Raw genomic sequence first — 14,640 nt, 5'->3', positions numbered from 1 at the left:
CTATGAGGGTGACTGTAGAGGAGATTAGCATTTGAATTGGTAGACTGAGTAAAGCAGATTTGCCACCCAGGACATGGGTGGGCCTCATCCAGTCCACTGGGTGCCTGAACAGAACAAAATAGAAGAATAAAGGAGAATTCTTTCAGTGTGTCTGACTGACTGGGGACATGTCTTTTGCCTCTGGACTCAGAGTAGAACTGGAACTTATTTCCTTGACCCTCCTGGGTTTCCAGCTTGCCAATCAGAGACCTTAAGACTTCTCAGTTCTCCATTATCACATCAGCCAAATCCTTATAATGAATAAGTAAATAAAATATATTATACATAATATATAATAAGTATATACTATATAAAAATTGTATATGCTATATTATGTATGTGTGTGTGTATACATTCGTTCTCTTTCTCTGGAGGACCCAGACTACTACAGCATGATAGGTGAAAACTGGAACAACCATGCCCATTAGTTATACAATTAAAACTACAGGACATCGTAGAATCACATAACACTAACTTCTTTATCCATTGACACCACCCTCACCTTCAGAAATCAATCAAGTCAAAGACCCACTTCTGATATTCTACCCTAAGAACTGCTGACCCTAACCCCAGAGGTAACAAAGAACATTACTTCTCACACATGTTGCCATTTCAAAGTTGCCTATGTGGTGTTCTCCTTTATTGTGCTTTGTCAATAAACCTCATTTTTCTTATATCAAAATACGTTTCTTTTGTTCAAGGTAGAGATAGTTATTTTCACAAAGATAACAATGTTTAGAACTCAAAGTCACCTTAGAAGTATTTAATCTCTCGAAATTTACTATCCTGTGTAAAGGTAAAATGATTCATTCTAAGTGCTCCAGCCAGTTGGCGGCTTAGCAAAACAAGAACCCAAATCTTGAGATTCTAACAAAAAGAGCCTCCCTTGCTTTCATATGCTAGAGAGATGTTCAGCTTTAAGCAAATCTCTGATTCATTAAACAAACCCAAGTGCACTTTTACAAATAAAATTCTATTGTTTTTCAAAATCCCACCAGGTAAAGAATTAACTAATACCCCCTTCCCACCAGCACATGTGCATGCACGCATTCTATCCCAGCAAGAGGCAGAGAGAGAGAACATTTGACATATACATGTGTTATGCCAGCATGATCATAAACTTCAATTAAGAGTTGTATAAGCATATTTATATAATGTTCAGTTTGGGTTTACTTATAGTCAGTGAATGAAAGCTTCACCTTCTAGTTGTATAATCTAAAATCTAAGGAGCTTCATAGTCATTCATTCAAAGCCCAAAGAGAATCATGGCTAATAACATGGACTTCAACATTAGCTACACCCAAGTTCAAACCCTAGCTCTGCTACTTGAAAGATAATTCTTTTCTTTAAAAGATTTTATTTACTTACTTAAGAGAGGGAAAGAATGAGCAAGAGCACAAGCTGGGGAGCGGCAGAGAGAGGTAGAAAGAGGCAGAGAGAGGCAGATAGAGGGATAAGCAGACTCCCCACTGATCAGGGAGCCTAATGCAGGGGTTCGGTCCAAGGGTCCTGAGATCATGACCTTAGCCCAAGGCAGACATTTAACTGACTAAGCCACCCAGACACTCCTTGATAGAGAATTCTTAGAGGTCTCTTTGTAACCATAATCTCTTAATAAGGGTAGAATGACAACAAATAAAAACAGATGGCCTCTTGGGCTTGAAAAATTTGTCGGGATCAAAGGTCTCCAGGTTTGAGGACAGGGAGTGTGTGGGCAGGTACTGCTGGAACCAAAACCATAGTGACCATATTTAAAGCTAATATTTACAACTTATACATTTTAAACTTAGTATGATTTTGTTTTTAAAAAAATAATGAAAGATAACTGCATTATTCAGCAACACTTACCTAAAAGAATATTTTTATTCTGAAGGGCTAACAAACCCTTAGAAATCAAAATCCTGTCTCTAACAAAAAAGCTAAAACTGTTGGACAAGTCAGAATTATTGCCTCTAATCATTCTACTGCATCTTGCCCAGGAAGTAGCTCTTGGCTCCCTATGAGAGCCTTCCAGAAGACGGGCCAATCAGGGCCTGCTCTGGTGAGAGGAACAAGAGCTGGTGAGGTGGGGTATGAGATGGGGTGTGTTGACTATGACCAGCCTGAACTCGATCACAGGCACAGGCTGTAAGGATTACCCATACACATTTCCATACTTCAGACTACTCCTAAAGTCCAAAAGTAAGCCTCTGACTTTCCCAGAAAAGGCAGAACCAGAATAGTCAAACAATGGCCCCCAAATAGTCATAAATACCTCATCACCCATAAACTACTTCTGTCCTCAAGAAAAAAATTCCCAGATATTAAAAGTATCCTGTCTTCCAAAGAATGGAAGAGACCAATAGTGGGTACCACTTTTAAAAGTATTCACAGTATTAGAGAAGAGGCTTGTTTTCCTTTTTTTTTTTTTCTTTGAGTGGTGGGGTGAAATAGTAGAATTCATTTAACATTAGCTATTTCCTAACTCTGGGACTCTTGATTTTGTTATAGAACCTCTCTGAGCCTCAGTGTCCTAATCCCTATATTAGGAAATAAAAATCAAATTAAATAATGAATAAAATATGTTTAATATAGGGTCCAGCATATAATATGTATTAATAATTATTATTAAATTAATAATTATAATATATATATCACACATAAAATATTCTTCTAATTAAAATAATAATTATTAAATGAAATAATTTAATTCTACTTATAACTTATTTTATTCCCCAAAAAGGCATTTGTTTTATGATAAAGCATAACCTCATCTTACAGATTATATACTATTGTTGCTAAGGGTGATTAAAAACCAGGTATAATCAAAATCACAAATTTAAACTTAACACATGAAAAAGAAAAGACGAAGAAACTAAAAAAGCAAGTATTTACCCTTTTACCCTGTTACTGAGTACAAACTGCAAAAAAATCCTTTGTACTTTAATTATTTGTATGTAATTGGATATTGTTAATTTAATCACAAATGACTCTTACTTATTCATTAAGGCTGTTTGTTATCCTGCCTGACTTTGTTAGTGATTAATTTCAACTACACAGGGGAAAACAAAAGTTCGCCTTCTAGGTACATCAAGATTATCCCAAGTTCCTACCTACTTCCTATGTACATAGTTCTCTAGGACAGCATTCCTTGTTCTTGCAGACAGAGGAAAATGGGCCAAACCTCAGAAGTGTGGAGTCTTAAGTCTTGGATACTCTGTTTCCCACTTCTCGTACCCTGGTCTAGCTTTAAAAACTCAGTAAACCAAGTGGAGTAACAGGTTTGTTACAGCGCCCAGTTATGACTTCTATCTCTACTCCTTACTTCCCTAATGATACTCAAGAAGTAGAGATGTTCACAATTCAGTCTGGCCTGCCGGCTCTTACTCACAAAGTGAATCCTTTGGAGACATTTTGCTCTCCATTCATTCAGAGCCACACCTTCCTACCCCTGATGATTGGACTTGTCAGTAACTCTGTGACACTAGGCCTCCTCCTGCTCCAGGTACCCCCAAGGGAGAAATGTTCAAAATTGCTTGGCCTTGACTATTGAGGAAAATGCCATTCAAATGCCTAATCAAAAGTACAATAAGCACCAAGGCACATTATAATTTTCATGCTGTTGTAGAAAAAAAAAGTTATATTAGTTTGACAAGATTAGTTCTTTTAAGAGTCATTTTGATTTTTCCCCCACTACTCTGTAATCCCTCTCAGACTTTGAAAATTAATCCTCCTATTATTCCTGTATTTCTAGATATGAACATTATGTTGCCTGGTTTACAGCATCTGGTATCATGGGCCCCTCGGCAAGCCTCTCAGAGTTTTCAGATGGTTTTGTGTCAGTTAATTCCTTAAGCATCCCAGGATTCAAGTCATTATATCTTGTAATTTATTTTATTAATCCTAAGTGTATCTTTTTAAAAAAGGATAGAAATTAATGAAAATAAATTAGCATTTTTGATTACAAAAGATACCTTCAAGGGCATTCTCATTTCTTGAAAGTGATCTTGCATTGTGTAGGAATACAGGAGCAGAAAAACAACAGAACAGGCCAGCTTCCCTCAGAAATGGCTGGTGTCTCTTTTCAGATGGGGCCATATTAACCAGGGATTATAGGGGTTTGAGTCAGTGATGCTGTTCAGATGTTAGAAAACAGTGTTGGCCCTTCAATAAGAGCTGACAAGCATCCATACAATTAGTCAAATATAGCTAAGTTCCAAACCTTCGTCTCTGATTTTAGTGCTCCCATGGTAATCCAAATCATGCCCACCTTTCTCCTGGACCATTACAATAGTCTCCCAGCTATTCTCTCTGCTTCAACTCTTAGTCCTTACTATCTACCATACCATCACAATTTGGATCATTTTGCTCCCCTACTGAAAATCTTTTGAGGACTTCGCATCACAATAAGGAAAAAAATACAGGTTCTTTACAGAGTATGTAAGACCATGCATAAGGATCTGGCCCCTGCCGACTCCATCCTCCCCTGGAATGGTGAGTTCTGCCATAATATAAGGTATGTTGCACACTGCTGTACTGTGCAAAACCATGCAGTAAAAACCAGAGCTTATGGGAAGAATGGGGATGGAGAACAACACTAAAAAACTTCATCAGTGGCACATTAAGAAAAGGCAGGAACGTGGGTGCCTGGGTGGCTCAGTTGGTTAAGCATTTGATTCTTGGTTTCAGCTCAGGTCATGACCTCAGGGTCCTGAAATCGAACCCAACCTGCATCAGGCTCTGCACTCAGCAAGGAGTCTGCTTGAGATTCTTTCCCCCTTCCTCTCCCTCCCCCTCTGCTCCTCCCCCTTGCTCACTCTCTTGCTCTACAATAAAATCTTAAAAAAAAAAGGTAGAAACTAATAAAAACAGTGGCTCAGTTTTACACATTTCTTTAAAAAGATTTTAAACATTTATTTGCGAGAACACAGGTATGGGGTGAAGAGCAGTGAGGGAAGGAGAAGCAGGCTTTCCACAAAGCAGGGAGCACCGGGGGTGGGGCTCATCCCAGGACCCTGGGATCAGGACCTGACCCAAAGGCCGATGCTTAGCCCACTAAGTCACCCAGGTGCTCAGTTTTATCACATTTTAGATGATTAAGAAACACACAGATACAATACATATGACACTTCACCTTGGAAAGACTTGAAATTTTCTTATGAAAGTGGGTGCTTGCTGGAAGAGTTGCAGCCTGTAAACTGCTGTGAAGTGGTGGCAGGAGAGTTATCTGAATTCGGAAGGAAAAGTTGTAACGCCAGATGGGTGGATGGGTGTGACTCAGACACACGTGGTGAACTGAGGCAGCTGGCAAATGTCTGAGGTGTAAGCATGTGTGCATTTAGGAAATCCCTATACTAGTTAGGCTGGGCACAGTCTTCTACACTCACTAGCATTCTTCGCAGACAAAATTGCACAGAAGCAGACGCAGAATCCACGTTATGCTCAAAGTGTTCCCTATCGATCGTGTTGGAACAAATTTGCATTTTGAAAGCAGGCATCACAGCAGAGCTTACTAACCCTCCCAAAACACCATCCACGCTGTCCTGTGTTCAGCGTCTCCAACAGCCAAATTCTCCCCCTTCGTACTTGCTTTTCTCTCTGCTAGGGTTGCTCTCCCTCAAGTTCTTCCCATGGTTGGCTTCATCTTATCCTGCAAGCCTCAGTTTTAAGAGCCCCTCTTCAAAGAGCCCTCTCGGGAGACCACCCTCCCTAAGGTAGTCCTCCACCCTCATCACTCTCTACTGCAGAATCCTTTTTTCATTTCTTTAGAACTCTTATTACAAGACATAAATAATTAATTTATTGGTCTTTATTTGTTATTATCTCTCTTCCACTAGAAAAAAGTAAGATCCATGAGGTCAGGGACTATGTCCCTTGACACTTATAAATTTCCAAGCCCTGGCAGGTACTATACAAACACAAAATGTAGGCACTCAGTATGTATCTTTTGAATGAACAGACGGTTGAAGGAATGATTGTATCTAGGCAAATATCAAATATATCTGGCAGGTTCTCACAGAATGGCCTTATTAATGCTGTTATGATACTTACTCTGTTAAATCCCTTACAATTTAGCTCTTGTTCAGATTTAATGCTCTCATTAAAAAGAGCTTGAAGGGAAACAGCACAAAATTAAATTTAAAAAAAAAGAATATATTGAGAGAGTCTTCAAAGAAAACATTATTAGAGTCACACAACACTAAAATAACAACAGAAGAAAAAAATGATACTGTCAAGAACAGATGACTCATTCATGCTCTTTAAAAGACTGGACTCTGGAATGCTTGCGCATTGTCCCAGTGATGGTAACAGAAAGGTTCATATTTGGCAAATGATTAAGCAGAGATTAAGGATTTGGTGAGGTCCTAATGACAACTCTTTGCCTAATTTTGACAGCCAACTTTTAAGAGGAATCTGGAACAACTTTGAAGGATCTATGAAGAATCATGTTAATAAGATTAAATAGGATTAAACATGGAGACAAACTAAGAGCTACTTAGAGTCTTCACTTTCCACCTTCTGCAGTATAGAAAAGACATGGAGACTAAAATGTCTGAATGTCCTTTAATACTCATTCTTTCTTTTTTCTGTAGCAATAGAAATTTCAAGTTTCAGCTAGGTATGTGACAAGAGAAAAGGCTCCTTTCCCTAGGCTCCTTTATACCTAGCTACATGTGACGTGTGGCCATGGAATAAATTCTGGCTAATGGGATATAAATAGCTAATTCCAGCTAATGGCATGGAAGCTTCCATAAACCTTTCTTAAGACAAAGCTGTATCTTACTCCTTGCCTCTTCTTCATTCTTTGATGTAATAGTTGGAACTCAGGTGCCATGCTGGATCATGGGATGACCTTGAGAATATAGGTCATGTCAGTGAAGCAATAAATCAAAAACATCCTGGGTCTCTGCAAACTTTCTGAAACAAGACCACCATAGCATTTGAGCATGAACGGTTTCATTTTAACATGAGAGGGAAAATACAGATATGGTTTAAGTAAATTATATTTTAGATTTTGTTTTTAACTACTAAGTCAAAGAGGTAAATGTGCCCCCACTTTTTGTTCTACTTACAAAGTCTTAATGGGTGTATTTAGTAATCAGACTACTTGGGCACAGCCAGGGGATGACAGTAAGAAGCTAAACTGTTCTATCTAATAAAGTGTTAGGAATTTGGGGATTTATAAGGAACACCAGGAAGGACAATGGTGGAGACATGAAGAGAAGAAATGAGAGAAGCTCCTGTAATTAAAAGCAAGGGCCAATAAAAAATTCCCTATGATAAATATTTCCACAACACTTACTCTAAAGTTGCCCTCCTCTACTATCAATAATTACCATCCACTTTCCCCAAACCTTCAGTGAGAGTTGTCTGTGCTTAATAACCTTGTGGTGTCTGGGTAGATGAAAGAAGAGCAAGGTAGGGCTGGGAAGGCAAGGTTGACAGGTAGGAGCTAAGGTTACTGCCAGCAAAAATTTCAAAGCATCCTTCAGTGCGCAACAACTTACAAGAGAATAAATGTCCTCTGCCTAATTAACACACACGCACGTGCATGCACGCACATTTCTGTCAAGGGCCTGATGGAACTCTGCAGAAGATAGAATTAGGGGTTAAATACTGTACGAAAGGGGTCACCAGGGCCTGAAAGACTTAGAAACATCTAGGCTGAAGACCTTCGAGCTGCATAATAACATCAAATGTCCTCTTCCTGTTCTTCATGATGACTCTCATTTATCCTTCAGGATTACTCTCCAGTATCACATTTATTAAGAAATCGTCCCTAATCGCCCCAGATAGGATTAACCAGAACCTCATCCACAGTAAAGACCTCCTGGGACACTTCTCTCCTCTTTCATTGTCCCCACAGTGAGCTTTTTGAGAACATGATATCTTATATTTGTCTTATCTCTAGTGCCTAGCATGTAGTTAATGCTCAAAAAAGCTTTCAAGAATTAAACTGAATCAAGAGTTTTGTAATGAAACAACTGATGTGGTAGAAACCTTAAAGGTAATGTTCATAAATCTGTATTTTGCAAATAAACTAAAAACTGGACAGACTAAAGTCACACAGCTAGAAACAGGCAGAACAAGGACTAGAACCCAGGTCTCTAGATCCCAAGTCACCTTCAGTTACCATATTATGTTCACTGACACTAGGGCAAAACACCTCAGGAAAACAAAGACATTTGAACTCTTTCTTAAATCAGTAGTTATTTTGCTGTAGGCTGGAACTATTTCGATGTGTTTCAACTTTCAGGGAAGGAAATCAGGAGATTTGTGTTTCTTGTTTTCCATCTTCCTTGCAAGTAAGTCCTGAATATGAATAATGAAGAGACAGATTTAGCAATGTACAGGTAAGTGCATAGATTCACCAGCCCTCCTGGGGCTCAAAAGCTGCATAGAAAAGTACATATTTCAAACTAAATATTGTTATATGGCCCTGACCCCCCCCCAAAAAAAAGCCAACCTGGGGTTAAAAAAAAAAAAAAGGAGTAATTTGAATTTAAAAAATCAGGCAATGTGACACAAACATTCATATTATTTTCAGTCCCATGTACAGAAGCCCGCTAAACTTGTTCTCCTAGTTCTTCATATTCACCACATCTTAGTTTATCTCCCCTACTTTTTTCTTCCTCCTGGAATCCACTCAATCGTTTATGGGTTTGTTGGTGCTCCAACATTCTTCTTCTGTGCTTTACTATCTCCCTCTTCTCAAAGATAAACACCTTACACCTGGGAAACAGATGCCTCTAATTAGTATTAAAGCCTGAAGTTTATGCCTGCCTTTGAAGTTTTCTAGAATGCATTTTGGAAAATAATAATATTCCCAATTCAGCACCATTTGACCAAAATAGTCAGTTTAGTACAGAAATCCCCACAGTCGCTCATTACATTCTCATCCTAAGCATGGTTGTTATGAGAAGTGGAAGGACTGGACTCTAAAATTAGCATCTCTCTTTCACAGGCCACACTTCTCTGAGCTGATTTTGGAGACATGGGGACACCAATTTTACAAAATCTGAATAAAATTTCAAGCTGAAGAAAAATCAAAGTTGAGGACAGAGGGGCGTGACATCAGCAAGATGGTGGAATTAGTTTTTCACCACCATCCCCCCACAAAACATATATTTTAACAACCACCAGACAAGAGTACCTATGTGGGAGTCCAGGAGTCTATCAGGGAAATTTCAGTACATTGCTGGAGCAAAATGCTTAGAAAAGACACATTTGAAAAAGACAAGAACAGCGGCTTCATTTTATCCAGGTCACTCCTCCGCAAAGGTAGCACAGTTCAATGCCAAGAGAGATCCCCCCACCCCCAACCTTAGTCTGTAATTTCTTCCACAGGGGAAAGTGAGAGCACAGTGAGTGACTAGCTTCACAGTCATGTAGGATGCTGCTGACATATCCACTTCCTTCTCACCCCACCAAGGATGATACAGAGGTGAGCAGCGCAACTGACGGATTAAAAGAAGCCAGGAGCATGGCAACTAGAGCTCAGAAATCATCAAAGGCCTTGGGTCTTTTTAACTGCTTCAAAGACTCCATCAGGAAGCTTGTCCATGAGCCACTTGAGATGCTTTGCTTGCAGATCCCCCAAACTGGCCAATGGGTATACCCAGTGCTCAACACACTCCACCTACGTATGGCTAGCTCCCCATGTGCCCCTATAGACAAGTGCAAGGATTTGTCAACAGCTCATAAGCATACACAGAAAGCCTGGCCAACTCTGTGGGACTGGAAGAAAGCACACAAACCTGAGCAATTAAGGGCACTGTCCAGGAAAAAACAAACAGGAGACTTTTTTTCTTTCAAGATTTTATTTATTTATTTGAGAGAGAGAGAATGAGAGACAGAGAGAGAGCATAAGAAGGGGAAGGGTCAGAGGGAGAAGCAGACTCCCTGCCGAGCAGGTAGCTGATGGGGGACTAGATCCCGGGATTCCAGGATCATGACCTGAGCCAAAGGCAGTTGCTCAACCAACTGAGCCACCCAGGTGCCCCCAAACAGGAGACTTTGAGCACCCAACACGGCTTTGCAGGGTCAAGAGAAGGCATACAATCTTAAAAATTCTTCCCCCAAGAGGGAATGTGGTGTAGAGTGGCTGCATCCACAGAACAGGTTTGAGAAAGCACTGGAATCCCTAGTGCCAGATTTACTGGTGAGCCAGCTGGTAAAGACTGAAGGAGGTAATTGCTTCTTTCAAATGCAAAGATAGTAACATAAGACATTAAAAAACAAAAAAAACAAACAGGAAAAATTAAGGAAACATGACAACACCAAAGGGACAGAATAATTTTCTAGTAACCCGCCCCCCCCCAAAATGGAGATCTACAAATTGCCTGAAAAAGAATTCCAATTAATTGCTTTAAGGAAGCTCAGAGATCTACAAAAAGAACACAGACAATCCAATGATATCAGGAAAACAAAACATGAAAAAAAAAAACCCACAGAGTTCAACAAAGAAATAAAAATAATTAAAAAAAAAACCCAGAAATTCTGAAGTTGAATAATATAATAAATGAAATGAGAAAAGCAATAGTATGTCAACATCAAACAGAACTGTTTACTTCAAGACATATTATTTGAAATTTTCCAGAAGAGAAAAAAGAAAAAAAACGAAAAAGAGTGACACATACATAACAGACATATACAGAACAGTCCCTACAACAGCAAAAGAATACATATTCATCCCAAGGGCACACAGAACATTTGCCAGGATAGATCACAAGACAAGTCCTAATTTAAATCCAAATTTAAGAAGACTGAAATGATATCACTCATCTTTTCTAACCCCAATTGTATGACACTAGAAATCAATAGCAGGAGGAAAACTGGACAGTTCTTAAATATGTGGATATTAAACAAATGCTTCTGAACATTTAATAAGTCAAAGAAGAAATAGAAAGGGAAATTAAAAAAACATCTCAAGACAAATGAAAAAAACCAACAATATACCAAAACTTATGAGACACAGCAAGAGGGAAGAGGGAAGTTTGTAGTGACAAATGCTTACATTAAAAAAAAAATTCTTTTTTTTTAAGATTTTATTTATTTACTTGACAAAGAGTGATACAGCAAGAGATGAATATAAGCAGGGGGAGTGGGAGAGGGAGAAGAAGGCTTCCTGCCCAGCAGAGTGCCTGGTGCAGGGCTAGATCCCAGGATCCTGGGATCCTGACCAGAGCCAAAGGCAGAGGCTTAACCACTAAGCCACCCAGGCACCTCCCCCCACTCTCAAAAAATGTCTTAAATAAGCAACTTCTTTCCTTTCCTTTATACCTCAAGAAAAAAAAAAAAAAAGAGAAAAGAAAAAAGAAGAAAGAACTATCCCCAAAGTTATTGCAAAGAAGGAAATAACAAAGATCAGAGAAGAAATGAAGTAGAGACTAAAAAGCAACAGGAAAGATCAACAAACTAAGAATTAGTTTTTTGAAAAGATCAACAAAATTGATAAAATTTTAACCAAACCAGGAAAAAAGAGAAGATTCAAATAAGTAAAGTAAAAAATGAAAGAGGAGATATTACAACTGATACCTACAGATACAAAAGACCATAAGAGACTACTATGAACAACTCTATGCCAACAAATTGGATAACTAGAAGAAATGCATAAATTCCTTGAAACATCCAACCTAACAGACTAAATCATGAGGAAATAAAAAATCCAAATAGACCAATAAAGAGTAAGAAAACTGAATTAGTAATCAAAAACCTCCCAAAAAAGAAAAGTCCAGTGGGTTCACTAGTAAATTCTACCATTTAATGACTAGATAGCAATTTTTCTCAAACTCTTCCAAAAATTCAAGGAGGGAACATTTCCAAACTCATTTGACAAGGCTAGTATTACTTTGATACTAAAGCCAGACAAGGGCACTACAAGAAAATTACAGGCCAATACCTTTGGTGAGTGTTGATGCAAAAAATCCTGAACAAAATATTAGTAAACTAAGATTCAACAGAATTCAACAGCACATTAAAACCATGTGCTGATGAAGTACAATTCATCTCTGGGATGCAAAGATGGTTTGACATCCACAAATCAATCAATGTAACATGCTACATTAACAGAATGAAGGATAGGGACACCTAGTTGGAACAGTCGGTTAAGTGCCCGACTCCTGGTTTCTGCTCAGGTTGTGAACTCAGGGTTGTGGGATCACCCTGTGTCAGGCTCCACTCTCAGCAAGGAATCTGCTTGTGACTCTCTCTCCCTCTCCCTCTCCCCTTGCTCCCCTTCTAAAAAGTAAATAAGTCTTAAAAAAAAAAAAAGAATGAAAGATAAAAATCATATGATCACCTCAATATTTGCAGAAAAAGCATTTGAAAAAACTCAATATGCTTTCATGATAAAAATCCTCACAAATTAGGTATAGAAAAAAATGTCCCTCAACAAAATAAAACCTGTACATGACAAGCCCACAGATAATATACTCAATAGTAAAAAGCTGAAAGTTTTTCCTCTAAGATCAGGAACAACACAGGAGGACTATTCTCACCACTCTTACTCAACAGAGTACAGGAAGTCCTCACAAAAGTAATTATTTAAGGGAAAGAAATGAAAGGCCTTTAAATTGGAAAGGAAATAAAATTGTCTCTGCTTGCAAATGACATAATCTTACATAGAGAAAACCTTAAAGACTCTACCAAAAAAGCTGTAAGAACTAATAAACAAATTTTTTAAAGTTTCAGGACATAAGATCAACAGTAGAAAATCAGTTGCATTTCTATACTCTAACAAAAAACTATCCAAAAAGAAAATTTAAAAAATAATTCCATTTATAATAGCATCAAAAAATACGCAGAAATAAATTTAACCGAATAATTAGAAGATTTGTATGCTGGAAACTGAAGACATTAATGAAAGAAACTGAAGAAGACACAAATCCCATGTTTGCAGATTAGCAGAACCAATATTACTAAAATATGTATCCTAGCCAAAGCAATCTATAGATTCAGTACAATCTGTATCAAAATCTCAATGGCATTTTTTCACAAAGAAAAACAATCCTAAAATTCATATGGAAACACAAAAACCCTGAGCAGCTAAAGCAATCTTAAGCAAGAAGAACAAAGCTAGAGGAATCATACTTCCTGATTTCAAATTATGTAACAAAGCTATAGTAATTAAAATAATATGGTACTGTTATAAAAGCAGACATGTAGATTAATAGAATAGAAGAGAAAATCCAGAAATAAACTCATGCATACATGGTCAATCAATCTTTGACAAAGATGCCAAGAATACACAATGAGGAAAGGATAGTCTCTTCGATGAATGGCACTGGGAAAATGGTGTATCTACATGCAGAATAATGAAACTGGATCTCATCTTCCGTCATACACAAAGTCAACTCAAAACAGATTGTTATAGACTTAAATATAAGAACTGAAATTATAAAATGCCTAGAAGAAAACATAGTGGAAAAACTCCTTGACATTTGACATGGATTTGACAATAAAAGCAAAAATAAACAAGTGGGACCATATCACATTAAAAAGTTTCTGCACATTAGAGCAACAGTTAACAAAACAGACACCTTTAGAATTCTAGAATAATAAAATATATTTCCGATCTACATATCAGATGAGAGGTTAGTATGTAAAATATATAAGGAATTCATACAACTCAAGAGCAAAACAAATCAACAACAACAACAAAAAACAATGATCTGATTAAAATGGGCAAAGGACCTTAGTAGACACACATACAAATAGCCAACAGGTATATGAGAAGATGCTCAACATCAATAGTCGTCAAGGAGATGTAAGTCAAAACCTCAATGAGATTATTACCTCAAACCTGTTTGGATAGTTACTATGAAAAAGTCAAAAGATTCTAAGTGTTGTGAAGGATGCGAAGAAAAGGGAACACTCATGCACTGTTGGTGGGAATGTAAATTGGTATGAGCATATGGAAAATAATATGGAAGCTACTCAAAAATTAAAAATAGAACTACCACATGTACCAGCAGTTCCACTTCTGGGAATATATCTGAAGGAAACAAAAACATGTCAAAGAGATATCTGCTCCCCCATGTACACACAGCATTATTCACAGCAGTCAAGATACAGAAACAATCCTGTCAGTGGCTAAATGATTATTTAAAATGTCACACACACACACACACACACACACACACACACACACACACACATCCATATTCAGCCTTAAAAAGGAAGGAAATCTTGTCACTAGTGACAAGATAAATGAACCTGGAGGACATAATGCTAAGAGAAATAACTAAGACAAATACTGTGTGAGCTCACTTTTATGTGGCATCTAAAAGATTCCAAAAGTTATGTGGAAATTAAATGCAAATTCAGGGTAACAAAGAGTAGAATGGCCATTACCAATACCTGGGGAGTGAGGATAGAGAAAATGGATAGATTGGGTCACAGGGTACAAATTGAACCTATAGGATGAATAAGTCCTGGAGATCTAAGGTATAACATGGTGACTATGATACTAATAAAATATTGTATACTTGAAATTTGCTATGAGTATACCTATATTGTTCTCTCCACACATATACACATAAGTGTGTGACAGGTGTGTTAACTAGCTTGTGATAATCATTTCACAATATATATGTATATCAAAATACCATATTGAAGACC

This window comes from Meles meles, chromosome 4 (genome assembly GCF_922984935.1).
Source record: "Meles meles chromosome 4, mMelMel3.1 paternal haplotype, whole genome shotgun sequence".
NCBI classification, from domain to species: Eukaryota; Metazoa; Chordata; class Mammalia; order Carnivora; family Mustelidae; genus Meles; species Meles meles.
This window is presented reverse-complemented; position numbering follows the sequence as displayed.